The 17,338-nt window shown below is 38.2% G+C and overlaps 1 long non-coding RNA gene across 6 annotated transcripts in view; it reads left to right on the forward strand.

Moving 5' to 3' along the window:
- Nucleotides 1-16,212, forward strand: part of LOC106781007 (uncharacterized) — a 142,841-nt gene extending 126,629 nt beyond the window's left edge. For 2 of the 6 annotated variants that reach the window (XR_011421426.1, XR_011421427.1), the window contains exons 5-10: nucleotides 117-251; nucleotides 625-709; nucleotides 3,173-3,388; nucleotides 3,625-3,918; nucleotides 10,345-10,394; nucleotides 15,153-16,212. This is a non-coding gene — a long non-coding RNA (uncharacterized lncRNA). Of the gene's footprint in view, nucleotides 1-116; nucleotides 252-624; nucleotides 710-3,172; nucleotides 3,389-3,624; nucleotides 3,919-10,344; nucleotides 10,395-15,152 lie in introns of those variants that run through there. The other 4 variants (XR_002810504.2, XR_011421429.1, XR_011421428.1 and 1 more) reach the window with 3 other exon arrangements.
- The last annotated feature ends 1,126 nt before the right edge of the window (nucleotides 16,213-17,338 follow it).

Raw genomic sequence — 17,338 nt, forward strand, 5'->3', positions numbered from 1 at the left:
CGTAACAAATTGCCACCAAAAACTGTCACTCAAAACAGTGCAAATTTATTTTTGCGTAGTTCTGGATGTCAGAAGTCTAAAATTGGGGGGTCAGCAGAGCTACATTCCTTTTTTAGGCTCTAAAGGAGAAGCTGTTTCCTTGCTGTTTTCAGCTTTGAGAGGCTGCCTGCATTCTTCCGCCGTGACTCCTCCTTCCATCTTGAAACCCAGCAGCATAGCATCTACAAATCTCTCTCACCTCTGATTCCAAGGTACATCTCTTTCTTTAACTCTGACCCTCCTGCCTACTATGTGATTACATTGGACTCCCTTGGATCATCCAGGACACTCTCCCTATCTCAACATCCTTAGCTAAATTACATCAGAAAAGTCCTTTTTGCCATGTGAGGTGTCATATTCACAAGCTCTGGGGACTGTGATGTGGACACCCTTGGGTCATTTTTAAGCCTACCACAGATAGGTAGAAATACATTTTACTGAGGTAGTCTGGTGTAATGGCTAAGAGAATGGCATTCAGACCTACATCACCTGGTTTGGAATACTGGTGCTACCATTTACTTACCACACAACTTTGGAAAAGTTGCTTAATTTCTCTATACCTGAGTTTCCTCTTCTGTAAAATAGGGATAAGGATATCACCTACCTTGTTGGGTTGCTGAGATAACTGGATGAGTTAACGTACAACAGTGCCTGGAATGTAGTGAGCACGGTAAGTTGTCTGTTTCCATTGCTGGCCAGGAAAGAGAGTTCTACAAATCGAACAGTACAGGCAAAAGAACAAAGACAAGAAAACGCAAACATATTTAGTACAAGAAAGTCATTTTCTGTGGCTGGGACACTATGTTGAGTGGTGACAGAAGACCATGGAAAGAAAACTGGGTTTGGGCCTGATTGTGCTAGACCTTCAACTGGTTGGTGCCCACGGGCTATTAAATAATCAATCAACCAATCAATAAGAAAGATTTTATTTGCCTTTTATTATTCAGAATTATGCTGAATTCTGTGGGAGAGATAGAATTATAGACACCATTCTTATGTCCACATAGAAGACAAATTGGCCCAACTGTCTGGTGTAAGCAGCCAACCCAGGACTGAATGCATAACTAAAGGGTTGACCTACACATGAATGAAACAAAAACAGATCCTAGAATGCCACTACAATGCTAGTTACAAAAATCAACAATAAAACAGCTGAGCCAGATCTTTGCCAAGTCCTGGAACCATAGAATATCAAGGACAAAAGCAACATTAGGAAAGAAACACCCAATCCCATTTTTCACTTTATAGAGGATAGAATTAAGATACAGGGAGAAGCTTGCCCAAGGTCTCAAAAATCCTAATGGCCCAGCTAGGAGCAGAATGCAGGTGTCTTAATCATTATAAGGTAAAGCACGTGAATAGAGAAAAGAATTAGATGAAGCCAAAGTTTTTATTAAGCAACATTCTGTGTTCGATACTCTATGCTAGTTGTGATGTCATCCTCACTACTTAAATATTTCAGCAAAACATTTAACACTTCAAAGGATCACAAAAAATAATAAATGTATCCATATATATGAATATGTGAATACTACATTTGTTGAATGATGAATGTTCCTCCCCTTCAGGTGTTAGGCCCGTGGTGTTCCAAATGTATGCCAGCAATAGCTACTGAGATTCAGCATGGATAAGTGCAAATGAATACCTCCTCCTGAAAAAGACTTCAAAGTCCTTGTTGTTTGATGCTGTGAAAGTAGCATTCAACTAAGCATCATAACCTGGGATCTAAAACGAAGAGAGAAGAAAGGCACTAATTCTCTCTAGGGGTGGGGTGGGGATGAGAGGAGCTGGCTCTGCCAGTAATCAGCTGTGGGACTCTAAGTAATAAATTTTTCCTACCAGGCTCCGGGCCCTCACCAAGCAGCTGCAGTAGCAGTATAGCAGAGGGCTCCAGAACATGGGATCTAAATGGGGCTACCAGCTTTAGCAACAACAAAACAAACATAACAACCCACACGGTACACTCAGTTAAATTTGAATTACAGAAAAACAACAAATAATTTTTTTAGTATTTGAATGTCCCCTGCACTCTGTGGGACATCTATAAACTAAAAATCTTTTCATTGCTTATCTGAAATTCAAATTTAACTGAGCATCTTCTATTTTATGAGGCAACCTAGTTCTAGAGTTTGACTGCCTCAGTTTCAACCTTGGTTCTGAGACTTATTTGCTGTGTGACATTGGGCAAATTCTTAAACTCTTAGTGCTTCTTCAAATATATATATTTTATATATACATCTATATATATACACATATATATAACAGCATCTGCTTCAAGAGATTGTTGTGAGTATAGCTGCCTGGATCTTTCAGGCATCCTGTTGTGCTATGTAGAGAATCCTCTCTTGGTTAATAGATGTCCATTTAGTTGTAACTTAGAGGGGAGAGACAAAGGGAACTTGCTACACCATGATGCTGATGTCACATTCTGACTATTGTGAATACAAAATGAGAAAATGCTTACAATGTGTTTAGGATGATGCCTGAGTCATGATAGGCACTCAACAAATTATTCTTGTTGTTGTTGGAATAATTGGGTAAAACCAGATGATTTCGGAGAGGATTTAAATGTGTTTCTCCCAGTAATCTCCTTGAGCAGTATTACTTTTGAGTATCAAAGGCAGAGCTTCTATAAATAACATCCGAGTGTGAAAAATATAGGGCAGAAATAGTTTCACATGTGACTAGCAAGTCAGCCTATTTAAAACAAAAGTACTTTCAAATAAAAAGGTAAAAAACATAAGAAATAGCACTTTCCAGTTAAAAGGTCTCACAATGACATGTTAGGTGAGTTAAAAGCGATTCAAGAAAAGATTAGCCAAATGGCGTGTTGGCCTTTTTCCCATGGCTGTATACTGCAGAAGTGAAAGCAAACCTAGCATTTCTGAGCAGAGTAATTAGGTCGACCTCACTCCCAGAGGATTAATTCAACTCCCAACAGATTATGGCAGCCACCTTTCATTTCCATGAACAGACTCCATCAGCACACTGATTTCAATTAGAGAAGTGAAGCTATATTGACTTATGCTAGACACAAGGAGACATAGCAGACAGATAACAAACTGGATTACAGCATTAATCTTATGGTCCTGGCATCAGAAAGATTTTTAAATGCATTACCTCTCTCCCATAGGAATAACAGAGGAGATTTTTACCCTCCTATTGCAAGAAGTTTAATCTTCATACAAGGTGATGGGTTGATACATAAATTGAGAGTGAAGTCAAGATCTCCTCACTTCCTGAGAGGTATTAAGTTTCTGGCTAGACTTTGACTGGAGCTGTGTCTACCACAGACCACGCCTCCAAATGTTGCTGCTGACCAAGTCCCCAAATGAAAAGGAAACCTCAAGTAAGTCGGCTAGATGTCCATCTAGAAAACACCACTGAGATAGACAGGTTGACAACTTGATTATGTAGACAAGATGTCATATTAACAATTAATAGCCTGTGATATTAACAAATGGGGTTAATGACATTAACAAAAAGGAGTATTTAGAAGAGAATGTCTGCTCTCGGTCTAGGTACTTCTGCTTATAATCTTCTCATGTCTCTTTTCCTTTTTTGTTGCAAAATCTCTCTGTTTAGTGGTGTGATTCACCCTTCCCATCATGCTCTGCTTGAGTTGAATGACCTGACATTATCCACCTTTCCCTGAATGATGCAGAAATCCATAAGATCCTGTATCTAGGACTTTTCCAAGGCACCATGGCCCAAATCCCAAGTACCGGGTTGGATCTCAATGTTTGCCCACCATCCATATTCCAACCTCCTAGTTATCAAAGGAAGAAGAAATAGGAAAAGAATGTCAAAGACCATGGAAAATCTAAACATCAAGTGAATTTTAAAAGGCTAAGCCCATCAAAGGACACAATCAACAGAGTAAGTAGATAACCTATGGAATGAGAGAAAATATTTGCAAATCATATATCTAATAAGGGATTACTATCAAGAATATATAAAGAACTACAACTCAACAACAACAAGAAAAATGACCTGATTTAAAAATAGGCAAAGGACTTGAACAGACATTTCTCTAAAGAAGATACACAAATGGCCAACAAGAATATGAAACACTAATTACTAGGAAAATGCAAACAAGACCACAATGAGATGTCATCTCACACTCAATAAGACGGATATAATCAAAAAATAAAAACCCAGAAAATAGCAAATGTTGGAAAGAAAGTAGAGAAATCGGAACCTTTGTACACTGTTGGTGGGAATATAAAATGACATAGCCACTGTTTAAAACAGTATGGTGGTTCCTCAAATATGAAACATTGAGTTATCACATGATCTAGCAATTCCGCTTCTAAGTATATACCCAAAATAATTGAAATCAGGATCTCAAAGAGATATTTGCACATCCATTTTCATAGCAGCATTATTTATAATAGCCAAAAGGTAGAAGCAACACATGTCCAATGACAGATAAATGGATAAACAAAACATGTTATATACATACAATTAAATATTATTCAGCCTTAAAAAGGAAGGGAAGGCTGATATATGCTACAACACGTATGAAACTTAAGGACATTGAGCTAAATGAAATAAGAAAGTCACAAAGAGACAAATACTATATGATTCCACTTATATGAGGTACCTGTAGTATTCAAACTCATGGAGACAGAAGGTAGAGTGGTGGTTGCAAGGGAGAGGGGGGAATGGGGACTTGTTTGCCAGATGCAGAGTTTCAGTTTTGCAAGACGAAAAGAGTCTGGAGACGGGTGCACAACAATGCAAAAGCACTCAGCACCACTGAACTGCTCACTCACAAATGGTTAAGAGGCAAATTTCACGTTATGTGTATTTTACCCCAGTTAGACATTTTTTTTTAGAAAGGCTCTAACTCATGTCCTCTTAATGGAGACTATATCACCACCAAGGGAACAAAAATTGGTCTTGAGGGAAAGAGGTATAAAGCATAGATAAACATAAAGTTCATAGACAAATATATAGTATGTCTGTGGCATTCAAATTACATGGCCATGATTAGAAGTAAAAATTGCATAAAAAGCCTCCTTAGGGGCCAATAATGAAAACATGTTGACAAAGCCTGCCCTAAACTATCAGGTGTGTTTCAGTTCACAATTTGAAATACCTACAGAAGATCTCTGCCCACCTCAGACACGACATGGCCATGATCAAAGTCAGAATCTTCTTCTACCACCACCATTTGTGGAGCACCACATCCGCCAAAAGCTCTGTGCCAGCCAGTGGATGGTGCTGAGTGGAAAGCTGATACAAACAATAAGAAAGTGATCATGTCAGTTCCCCACTAAATGAAACCTTCCATGGTTCCCCAACACAGTGCACAACTATACAGCTCAAGCACCACGTTACGGCAGACAAGTCTATAAATCTCCTACCCCACCCTACTAGACTAATTTCTCCCCAGTCATATTCTATCTTCTATCCACACAGAAGCCCACTGTGACCTTTGTACCTCCTGTTACCAGTGATTACAAATCCCTACCTTCCCATGGTTTAATCTTCAACGAGTGAACACCATTGAGAACTTTTACAAGCCAACTCAAACGCTGTCTCCTCAGGAAAGCAAAGCTACTCACTCCTTCCTCTGTGGTCCCAAGCCACTGTATAAATACAGCCACTGGATATTGCGCATGTTTTCTTAATCACTCTGTTAATTATATGCTTACCTGTCCCATAAATTGGGGGTTGTTTTAGGGCAGAGAATATGTGTTATGTTGCCTATTCAAGCCTTGAGTATAACGTACAGATTGCTGAATATACAAATTAAGATGTGAATGAAAGTATAAGAGGAGAGTTATTATTTTTTAATTCAGAGGACATGAGATTTTATGGAGGAGAGAACATTTGGATTTAAGTGTAAAGCTGTCTCTACATCCAAAATACGCTAATAAAAATGATTTTAAAATTCCCTCTTGGTTATCAAACTAATACTTAAGGTGAAAAATTCAGAAATTACAGACAGATTCAGTGAAGTAGGGAGGAAAATCACCTCTTCTCTCTACCCAGAAGCAACCATCATTAATATTTTAGACATGTTTTCTTTCAGCCTTGTACTAAGCATTTTTCTCTACATAATTGAGATAATATAACTTTATAATCTACCTTCCTTGCTTAATGCTATTTCACAAGTATTTTCATTATCATTAACAAGCATTATAAATATAATTGTTGATGATTACATTCTATTTCTTCACACGAATATATATCATAATTTACATAATCATTTTCGGAGCCCTGGATTTTTAGGTGGTTTCCAGTTTCTTGCTCTCATAAATAATGCACATATTTGTTCATAAATATTTATTCCCATTTCTGATTATTTTGTTGGGATGCATTCCTAGAAACAGAAAAAGTGGGGCAAACGATGTTAGATTGTGAAGGCTTTTGAGAAATATTGCCCAAGTATTTTGTAGAGAGTTGGTAGCAATTTATGTTCCCACCAGCAACGTGAGAGGTTTATGTTTGATAGCATCTTGGCAAGCACTAGACATGCCAGCATTATTATTAATTATCTTTATCTTTTTTCTCTTTCACTGAAACAAATCTGTCATTAAGTCCAGCTGTTTCTTATTGGCAAATGCTGCTATATTTCTCTCCTTCCTTTCTATTTTCAAGTTGCTGTCCTCAGCTACGTTCTCAGTTATTACACATATACAAATTTGCCAAAACCTCTCACTTAAGCTCATCTCCCTCATATCCAGGCTGATACCAACCTCAGACTTACCTTCAGCCTCTTCTAAATCCCTTTGCCTGTATGGTCAATATCACACAAGCTCAAGTTCAATGGATCTTTGATTAATCTAGATGAAGTATGTTTGTCTACTCAGGGCAAGAACCATTCATATAACAATTCATTCAGCCATTATCTGGTGAGCATCCATCATGTGCCAGGTGATATAGTAAACACCAGAACTACAGGGAAGACCAGGTGCAGTCCCCACCTGCAAAGATCTGAAGATCAAGTGGAGAAGACGAGAAGTAAGTAAGTAACCGATAACATTGCAGATCAATAGATGCCCTGGCAGGAATAGTCACAGTGGCAGAAAGGAGGGGAAACTGATATGATCTAGGGAGGCCTGGAAAGGCCTTCTGGAGAAAGCAACATCTAAGCACAAACCCTATGATTTCAGGTAAGAATTGTGAAGCAAAGCCCTTTGTTATGGACTGCATGTTTGTGTCCCCTCCAAAATTCATAAAATGAACTCATGGAATCCTTATCCTCAATGTGGTAGTGTTAGGAGGTGGGTCCTTTGGGAGGTAATTAGGTCATAAGGGTGTAGCCCACAAGAACAGGATCAGTGCCCTTATAAGAAGAGATATGAGACCTTGTTTCATTGCTGTCTCTTTCTCAGTGCTGTGAGGGCACAGCAAGAAAACAGCCCTCTGTAAACCAGAAAGAGAGCTTGCAAAGAACCCAACCACGCTGCACCCTGGTCATGAGACTTCCAGCCTTCATAACTGAGAGAGAAATAGTCATTGTTCAAGCCCCTCAGTCTATGGTATTCTGTTATCACAGCCCAAACTCAGACACTATTCCACATACAGGTATGAGCAGGTGTAAAGACACAGAGGTGAGAAAAGGGAAAAGGAAGAGATAAGCCACAGGCTGAGGGAGAATATTTGCAAAACATCCACTTTATAAATGATTTGTAAATAAGGGACATTAGGTAAAGAGTAAGAAAACTTGGATGATGTATGAACTTTAGTTAAATCATGTGTCAATATTGGTTCATTGATTGTAACAAATGTACCTTACCAATGTACGACGTTAACATAGAGGAAATGGTATCAGATATATATGGGAACTCTCTGTAGCCATATTAGCAATTTCTGCACATCTATAACTATTCTAGGGGCCCACCCCGTAGCTGAGTGGTTAAGTTCATGTGCTCCGCTTCTGCGGCCCAGGGTTTCACTGGTTCGGATCCTGGGTGTGGACATGGCACTGCTCATCAGGCCATGCTGAGGCGGCGTCCCACGTAGCACAACCAGAAGGACTTACAACTAAAATATACAACTATGTGCTGGGGGGCTTTGGGGAGAAGAAGAAGAAGAAAAAAAAAAGAAGATTAGCAACAGATGTTAGCTCAGCTGCCAATCTTTAAAACTGTTCTAAAAAATGAAGTTATTTTTAAAAAAACAAATGAATATATATACATATATATATTTGTGTGTATATATATATATATATGTATAACAAATGAATATATATACATATATATATTTGTGTATATATATATGTATATATATATATAAAATTTTATCTCGATTTCACACATACACAAAAAAATAAACTTTAGGTGGATTAAAGACCCAAATGTGAAAAGTATACTTTTAAAACTTTTGTAAGAAAGTATAGGATAATTCCTATATGAAGTTGGAAGACAAAAGGATTTTCTGAACAAGACGTAAAAAGTACAAATCGTGAAAGAAAATACTGATAAACTTGACTACATCAAAATTTAAAATATTTGAATGAGAAATCACCATAAACAAATGTTAACAAAAGCCAAACACTGAGAAACAATATTTGAAACTTATAAAATGATAGCAATCCTTTGATTAGTATTCAAAATATTTAAAGAGTGCCCTTAAACCCATTAGAGAAGAACAAACATGTTCACTTTTTCAATAAATTAGGTTAAATTATTTGCTTAATGAATAAGAGATTATGAAGTCCCTAACATTATTCTCCTTAGGAAAGTCATAATTAAATTCAGTCTTTTGTTTTAACTAAAAGAATTCTGTTATGATCCTCATTCTATAAGGAACTCTGTTTTTCTTTTAAATAGTTATATAAATTTTTTTAAAAAAGAACAAACAAATCAACAGAAAACAGCAAAGAATATTGCAGTGGTTAATTTTATGTCTTATCTTAGCTAGATTCTAGTTCCCAGTTGTTTGGTTAAACACCAGTCTCAATGTTGCCGTGAAGGTATTTTTTAGATGTGATTAGGGTTTAAATCAGTAGACTTTGAGTGCAGATTACCCTCCATTACATGAGTGGGCCTTGTCCAATCAACTGAAGGTTTAAGAGCAAAGGCTGAGTTTTCTGAGGAAGAAGGAATTCTGCCTCCAGATTGCAACGTAGAAATTCTGCCTGAGTTTCTAGCCTTTGAACTCAAGATTGCAGTCTCAAGCTATCTGAGTCTTCAGCCTGCCAGCTTCCCCTATGGGTTTCAGATTAGCCAATTCCCACACACGAACCAATTCCTTAAAATCTCTCTCCTTCTCTCCCTCTCTCTCTCTCTCTCTGTATATATATGAATATACTATATTTCTACCAAGACAGCAAACAATTTGGTCAAGCTGGAAATGTACATGTTTATAATCATACATTCCACATTTAGGGATATAATCTAGAGAAATTCTCATTATCTACCAAAGGAGATACAGGGAAAATTGTTCACTGTAGCATCATTTGTACTAGCAAAAAAGAAAAGAAAAACAACTTAAAATTCCATCAAAAGAGAAACATATACATTGAGGCTTTTTAAATTAAATACAGTTGCTATTACAATGGGAACATGAGAACTACACATATTGGCAGAAATGTAAAGATAAAAGAAAAATACAAGTGGTATGGTGTAAAATGGTGTGTACGGTTTGATATTGTATGTGCATATTTTAATACATAGACTATCAAATGCTGTTTATGAATACATGCATGAACAATAAATATTTTTGAAAACATAAATTGGAAGAAGGAGCAGCAACTGCATGGCTTCTCATCTCTGATTAAGGAGGGAGGAAGGGGAAAGGAAATGAAGAGAGATACTAAAGGGGATTTTGACTGAATTTATATTGTTTATCAAAGTCTGAAGCATGTGCAAAAATGTTAAGATTTGTTAATAACAAGATGAGAAGTGCATGGATGTTTGTTGCATTACACCATAATTTTCTATACGTTTGAAGTTTTTATAGTCAAAAAATGAGTAATTTTACTAATCCAAGTGAGAGAGGAAGGAGGCGTAAGGGTAACGCAGTGTTAATCAAGAAAAGTGGACAAGCATGGCCAGCCAATCAGTTACCTTAACACAAGTAAGACAGAGGGAGCAGTGAAAGCATGTGAAGGGTGTGTCCTGCATTTCTGGCTTCTGTGATTGTGTAGGGGTAGGTATCAGTCATGGAGAGAGGATTGGAGGAGGTGGAATGAATTTGGATGGAGAGAGAATCTTCTATTGTACTGGTCATAATGCGAGGCACATCATGAACAGTAAATGTTTTCTCGACTGATTTGAAAGGAAATACTTGGGGAGTTAGCACAAAGACATTCTATTTCAAAGACTGCATTCTCTTTCTTTCTAGGTATTTTGGGAAATTGGGTCTATGTGCTCATCAAAGGCCAAGTCAACTAGGTAAATGAGGATGGAGAAACATTCTCACATAATCTAATTACAGATATTAGACAAAGGATTCCAAGTGAATCTTACTCTGAACTTTAAAAACACCCTGGAGAAAACAGCTATTACATTTCAAGTGGCAGAATATGGCTCCCCTTTAAAAAAATCAATACATTCTCTGGAGGAGAGCAGTAAATGATTTCCTTTTTAGAATTTCATCAGTAGCTTTCCCGCTATACAGGCAAAGTCTATAAAAATGATGCCAAAGATGATCCGGTTGAAAAGAAAGTCAACAATAACACAGATTGACAGTCTTTCTCATACTGGAAATGTTTGCAACATTTGCCATTTATTGTTAGAAGTCCCTTCAAATATAACCCAGTGCCCATGGAGTTTTGACGACCAAATTGGCTTCTCCTTGATCTCACCTTGTTTCTCCTTGACTACTGCCAAGTGTCAAGCAGAAATAATTAATACAACATTTATCCCAATAGGTTGTAATTATTTGTTTTCATGCCCTTTTGTGTGAATCATTAGACTACTTGGGAATAAGAGGCAAAGTTGGATTAAGGAATAGGTCAACAAGGTAGCTACTTGGGATCCATAATCTACAAGGAATTGTAAAACAAAGCTGGAGCAAACCAGAAAAATGGCACCCACTGGATTATATTTGTTCTCCCAGTTCTTACATAACAAGCAAAACAGAAACTGGCCCAACTACATTAGAGGGAGATGACATACTTGAGTGTAAACCACTCCTCGCCAGCATCAGTCTGTCTCTGTTGAACACGTTCATTGCAGGCATGTGTAAATTTCAGTGTTCAGATCTGGCCTCGCCACTAACCCAGTGACCAGCCAAGTGAGCACTGGTTGGCATCAGCAAAATCATCTGCATTCCCCAAACCAAAGAATACACAGTTTGGTTCTATTGACTGAGACTTGTGTCTTTGTTAGAGTATCTATAATGTAAGCTCTTTAATATGATCACCAAGAAGTTGTCCAGCTCACAAAATTATAATTCTAAAACCATTTCACAAAAGTAAAAATATTTCACCTCTGGAACATTTAAAAAGTCTTTTATTTTGAGCATTAAATGCTATAAGAATTTTATCTATAGAAAGTACATTTCTCCCTGCCCTACCGGGTAAATAATAAAATATAAAAAATATTTTTTGAAGAGGCTTCAAGTTATTGCCTGCATGAGTCCTTTCCACTTCTCAGTCTAGCCATAGGCGAGACCATGTGCATAGTCCCAAACTTTACTCTTAACAGTGAACACAGTGTCTGGGATCCAGTAGGTATCCAATAGATGATTGATGAATTAATTAAACAATCAATACTCAGTGTCTGCTCACCCTTCAGTGTTAGAATATTCACTAGTTCCTGTGATTTTATTGTAGCACAACTCCAAATGTTAGAAAAGAATCTTGCAAACATTAAATACCTATGGGTCTTCTTGAATCTCCCAATCATGGACATATTCTTGGGATCTAAATTTTTATGGACAGATATCATTATAGATAAAGTATGGAACTCAATCATGAGTCCTAACTCCTTGGGAACACAGAGACCCTACCTGATAACATTTGAATTGTGAGCCATTGACCTTTCTTATTGCCTGGACCTTGACCTTTGCACACACATTTTTGGTGGCAAGGGAGAGGAGATTTGGCAGGTGTTTTCAAGATGTTCTATTTGATAAAGATGAAGAATTTCTTAAAAAGTAGCGGAAGGAGAACACGCAATCAGAACGTCTCTTACTCCAAATACGGTAGGGAAGATAAAGAACATTAGCAGTGATGGGGTACCTATTGCATACCAGCTCCTTTACCCTGTCATCCCACTAATTCTGACAACCACTCCTGAGCCATGTAGTACTGACCTCATTTTAAAGGTGAGCCATTAGGACTCAGAGAAATTGAGAAATTTATTAAAGTCATACAAAGAGAGGATAGGGTACCCGCCTATCTGTATCCGGGTCTACCTGGAACCTTGCCTACCTAGGATGTTGGCTGGAATCAACATAATTGGGATCAGTGTATATTCTTCAACCTGACATCCAATTCACCCACCCACACCTACACCTTGAGAAGGAAAGGAAGAGGTACTTTTAAAATTATTTCCATAACAAGATCCAAAACCCAGAGGAGTTAGAGGGAAGACCATAGACAGATTTCATGGAGATTGTCAGATACCATGAATCTCGCCAGGTTCTAAAGGCTAGTAGTGGCTTTCAATCCCAACATGTCTATCAGATAAGACACACAGTGCCAACAATCTGTTATTTAAAGGGGCTCACTGCAGTGGTGATTCTCAGGAAAAGGGGTTCCCAGGGATTGGCTTAGTTTTTAAAAAATCTTTGATGACTTAGATATGCCTCCCTAGAAAGTATGCCTCTTGAGAGCCTTTGAGAATCATTGGAAGGGAAATAAGATTGTTTTATTATTTTGCTTTGTTTTTTGTTGATGTTGTTATTTTTTCCCTAAGAAGCAAGAAAGATGAGCCAGGTTAAATCATATCCCAGAAACTATGTGAATGATCTACTTTTAAACTCAATGCCACTCACTGAATTTCCTATACACAATGCTATATCCAATACTACAATATCCTATGCTATTCAAAGTGAGTGCCATTGACTAGAAACATCAGCACTAGCTGGGACCTTCTTAGAAATACAGAATCTCAGGCCCCACTCCATCCTATTGGTTCAGAACTTGCATTTTAACAGATCCATGGATGATTCTTGTACATTTCAGTTTTGAGAAGCACTAGTACACACTACACCTAAACATCTTCCCTTTTTTCCCCATTAGTCTGAGCTAAGCATCCCTCATATGTGTCCCCACAGCAACTCACAAGTCCTTTATCCTACACTTATGACACTGTGTTGAAATTGCTTGCTTGAAGGTCTCCCTTTCTTGCCCAGATGGAAGCTCTTCAAGACAAGACTGGTGCCTTCCAAGTTCACCACTGGTTGCTGGCACCTAACAGTGCCTGGCACAGAGGAAGTTTTAAATAAATATTTAGGAATCTCACAGGATTGTGAGCTTCTCAAGGTCAAGAACCACATATTGGTATTTGTGCATCTTTAAAACCTAGCAAAGTTCTGGCATATAGTAAATGATCAATTTGTGTTGATCTTCTAAATAGGTGCCTGATTCATACCAGAAAATGGAATGGACTGAAAACATGGCTATTGTGCCAAATGTCACTTTTATCAAGCCTTCTCTGATGTCCTCCAGTCCTAAATGAGCACTGATTCCCCTGTGTCTTTACACCATACAACAATAAATTGCTGTCTACAACAGCAATAAAGTAAACTGTTGAATAGTTCTTTTCAGTTTGTAAAGTAACCTTATCCTCAACATGTCATTAATTCTTAGATTGACAGCACGAAATAGTATCTTGACAGCTAACCTGTGAAGTTCAGCTAAGCCCTTGATAGTTAGAGTCAGATTCAAAGACAGTCTGTGATTTTCCCAATGTCACAAAGCTGGTAGGTGACAGGGTCAGAACGTGTGCGTAGATCTTCTGGCCTGGTGTACTTCCCACCCTACCCCCCTTGATTTTGGCATCTGACTTTTCAGGAAAGTCACTAAACATGTGCTGGCACTTGGTTTTAGTTTATATTTCCATTATAACTATGTCACTCAGCTATATATGCTAATTGTGTTTTCAAAGAAATTTATCTAATTTTGTAGTAAGTGCCTTCTTCATCTGTGCGTGCATTTATTCATTCGTTTACTTACCCAACAACTTTCACTTGACTTCTTTGAACAGTGTTAGCCCAGGAGTGGTCATTCAATATTTGTTTAATTGAACTGATTAGCTTCTTTTGATAAATATTGATGATTTGGGTCCCTGAGAGCCACTGATAACACAATCACATTGCCAGGTGAAAATTATAAAGTGATCAAACATTAAAGCTGGCAGCTGCCTTTAGAGATTCTCTCCTGTAACCCCTACTTCTGCTGGACGAAGAGGCTAAGCATCAGAGAGAGAGAGTGACATGCCTGAGTTCACATTACAAAATGTTTTATGTAGCTTTTCCTGTAGGGACCTGAACTATCTGTCTGATATGCTTGCATTGATCAGAAGCCAGGTTGTTGCCACATCCCCACTTAACTTGGGCATAGAACCAAATAATTAAAAAATACCCCAAAGCCCCCATATAGTATTTACATGCCTTCTAAAGCTTGCAGCTGACAATGCGCTCATACTGCTGATCCTAAGAGAAATTCGGAATGACTGGGATGGACTGCCACATATAAATATTCATGACACAAACTCATCAAGCCTTGAACAAGAACATATGTGAATAATTAACAAGATTGTGATTTGTAGTATCATGGTAATAGATAACCTATCTCCTAATGAGAGGCTAACTAAAGCTGTTTTTCCTTTTACAAGGCAACAAAAATTCAAGACAGTAAATTGTAGTGTCTGTTGTCAATTTTGTAATGTAGTTTTGGAAGTTGAATGCTCAAAAAACATTTTTTCTTCTAAAGTAGTTAAACACTCATTATTGCTAGATGCAGTATTTAACATGGTACATTCTAAGCTTTTAGAGAAAGTGACACAAAGGTATAATGATGTAGTGTATTCACTAATCTCTGTTACTAATCTTGTTCTTTTCCCTCTTTTCAACGGTATATTTAAGAAAAAGAAACACTGATGATTTCTGTTGTTTGATTCAGTATTGAGACATCGGGGTGATTTTCTTTTAGCTCTGTGATTTCACCTAACACCTTCATCTCATTCTCCCATCTGCAGGCTTGATCCGTGTCTTCCCCAAGAGGCAGCAAGGAGAAGCAGCCAAGGGAAGCAGGAGAGGCTCAGTATCCTCTTTTGGATGCTGCCCCTAAGAACAAACCCCTCCCACGTTTTCTACCTTACGCAGAAGAAAATCTGAGCAACACAGTCTCATGTGTTTCCTGTGTATCCCATAGGGGTATGGTCCAGTCTCTCTCTCTCTGGAAAAGGCTACATTTTTCTCTTAGATTAAAGTCGCCACTTCGGAAACCCATTTTATTTTTGAGGACGATTAGCCCTGAGCTAACATCTGCCACAAATCCTCCTCTTTTTGCAGAGGAAGATTGGCTCTGAGCTAACATCTGTGCTCATCTTTGTCTATTTAATATGTGGGATGCATGCCACAGCATGGCTTTGTAAGGGATGCGTAGGTCCGCACCCGGGATATGAACCAGTGAACCCTGGGCTGCTGAAACAGACTGCTCGAATTTAACCACTATGCCACCGGACTGGCCCCTGGAAAACCTTTTGAAATTCCCTACTTTTAAAACTACACACATGTCTAGCCTATGACCTTGTATTTCCATTCCATAGATAAATGGGTATCTTTGTCTACCAAATGAGAAGAATAAGAATTTCATAGAAGTCTTATTCATAATAGCTAAAAACTAGAACCCAAACATCTGTCTACAGTAGAATGGATAAATTGCAGAATATTAATAAAGGGGAATTCCATGCAACAATAAAAGAGAATATCTGCCATAAGCAACAGCACAGTTGGACCTCACAGACATAGTAACGAACGAGTGAAAGAAGCTAGCCACAGAAGAGTACACACACTGTATGATTCAATTATGTGAAATTCAGGAACAGGAGAAACTCAACTGCGGTGGCAAAAAGCAGAATATTGGTTACCTGATTTGGGGGGTCAGGCAGGGCCAGTAGGTAAGAACTTAGGAAGGGGCACAAAGGATCCCTCTGGGGTGTTGAAAATATTCCATATATATGTAAAAATCCATTGATTTCTGCACTTAAGATTTGTGTATGGATCTACACTTCAATAAACCTTTTTTATAAATGATCATTGACTCTTTCCTCCCAACAGCTGGAAATTGCTAGAATTATGTATACGGTGGTGTTTCAGTCTACTGCTCTTTCCCTTAGCAGCCACCCACTTTGGGTTCTCCATGTTTTTTTCATAAGGGAGTCCCTCTTAGGAAAGCCGGTATTTTGACCACAACAAAATATTTTGAAGTAAGAATTGAAACACAAATTTACAGAAACATTTTAACAAAAAACCGTTTTCATTATACATGCAAATTCAGGACAGATGTGGTCAGAGGAATAACCCAAGTCCACCCACCACTAGAAGAAAAGTAAAACTTAATAAGAATTTTTGAAATATTGTAATGATTTTCTCCCTGGCTTCTAGTCAAGACTGCAACAGAAATTCAGAAATGCCACCAGAAAGGCCTCTCCGGGTACATGTGACTAGAATTCTCAGACAGTACTGAGTGGCTGGGGAAACCTCACAGAGCTTTGAAGCACCCTGATGGGGAAAAGATGAAGCCCATTTTGGGGAGACCCATTCTATCCTTTCTTATAGACATGTATTATCTCATTTAACACCTTTAAGATCAGTAGCACTATAAGTAAGGCTTACAGACATTAAGCAACGCTCCCCTCAAAGTCAAAGAGCTTCTTGGTTGGGGATCCCACTTGGAACCGTCACTGTCTAACTCCCAGCTTCTGTGACACGCGTCTTCTAATCTGACTGGTTGGCTTTCACAGCATTGCTTCTAGACTGAAATATTTGGGAAGGGGTTTATAGATGACCTAGATTAATGTATGGAATCTTCTTTTTTCAGTCTATCCTGATGAAAAGTTTGTGAATTTACCCTGTCACAAAACAAATAGAACTCAAACTGATGCTTTATAATTCATACAAGTGTTTAATCATTTACCTTGCTTCCTGATTTGTCCCTCCTTCTGAGAATTTGGGAGGTGGAGGGATGGGTAGGACCCCTGACTTCAACCCTACTTACTAGTCTTGGGTACCTGTTCAAGGTACATCGTGGTAACTATGGCAGTCCATGCCTGATTTCGATCAACAGCTTGTTGCTGATTGTTAACTGACTCTGTGCTCTTGACTTTAGAATCTAACAGAACCACATTCTGAACAACCAGCTTCCAGTTCCCAACACCCG

Source organism: Equus caballus, chromosome 9 (assembly GCF_041296265.1).
Source record: "Equus caballus isolate H_3958 breed thoroughbred chromosome 9, TB-T2T, whole genome shotgun sequence".
Taxonomy (NCBI): Eukaryota; Metazoa; Chordata; class Mammalia; order Perissodactyla; family Equidae; genus Equus; species Equus caballus.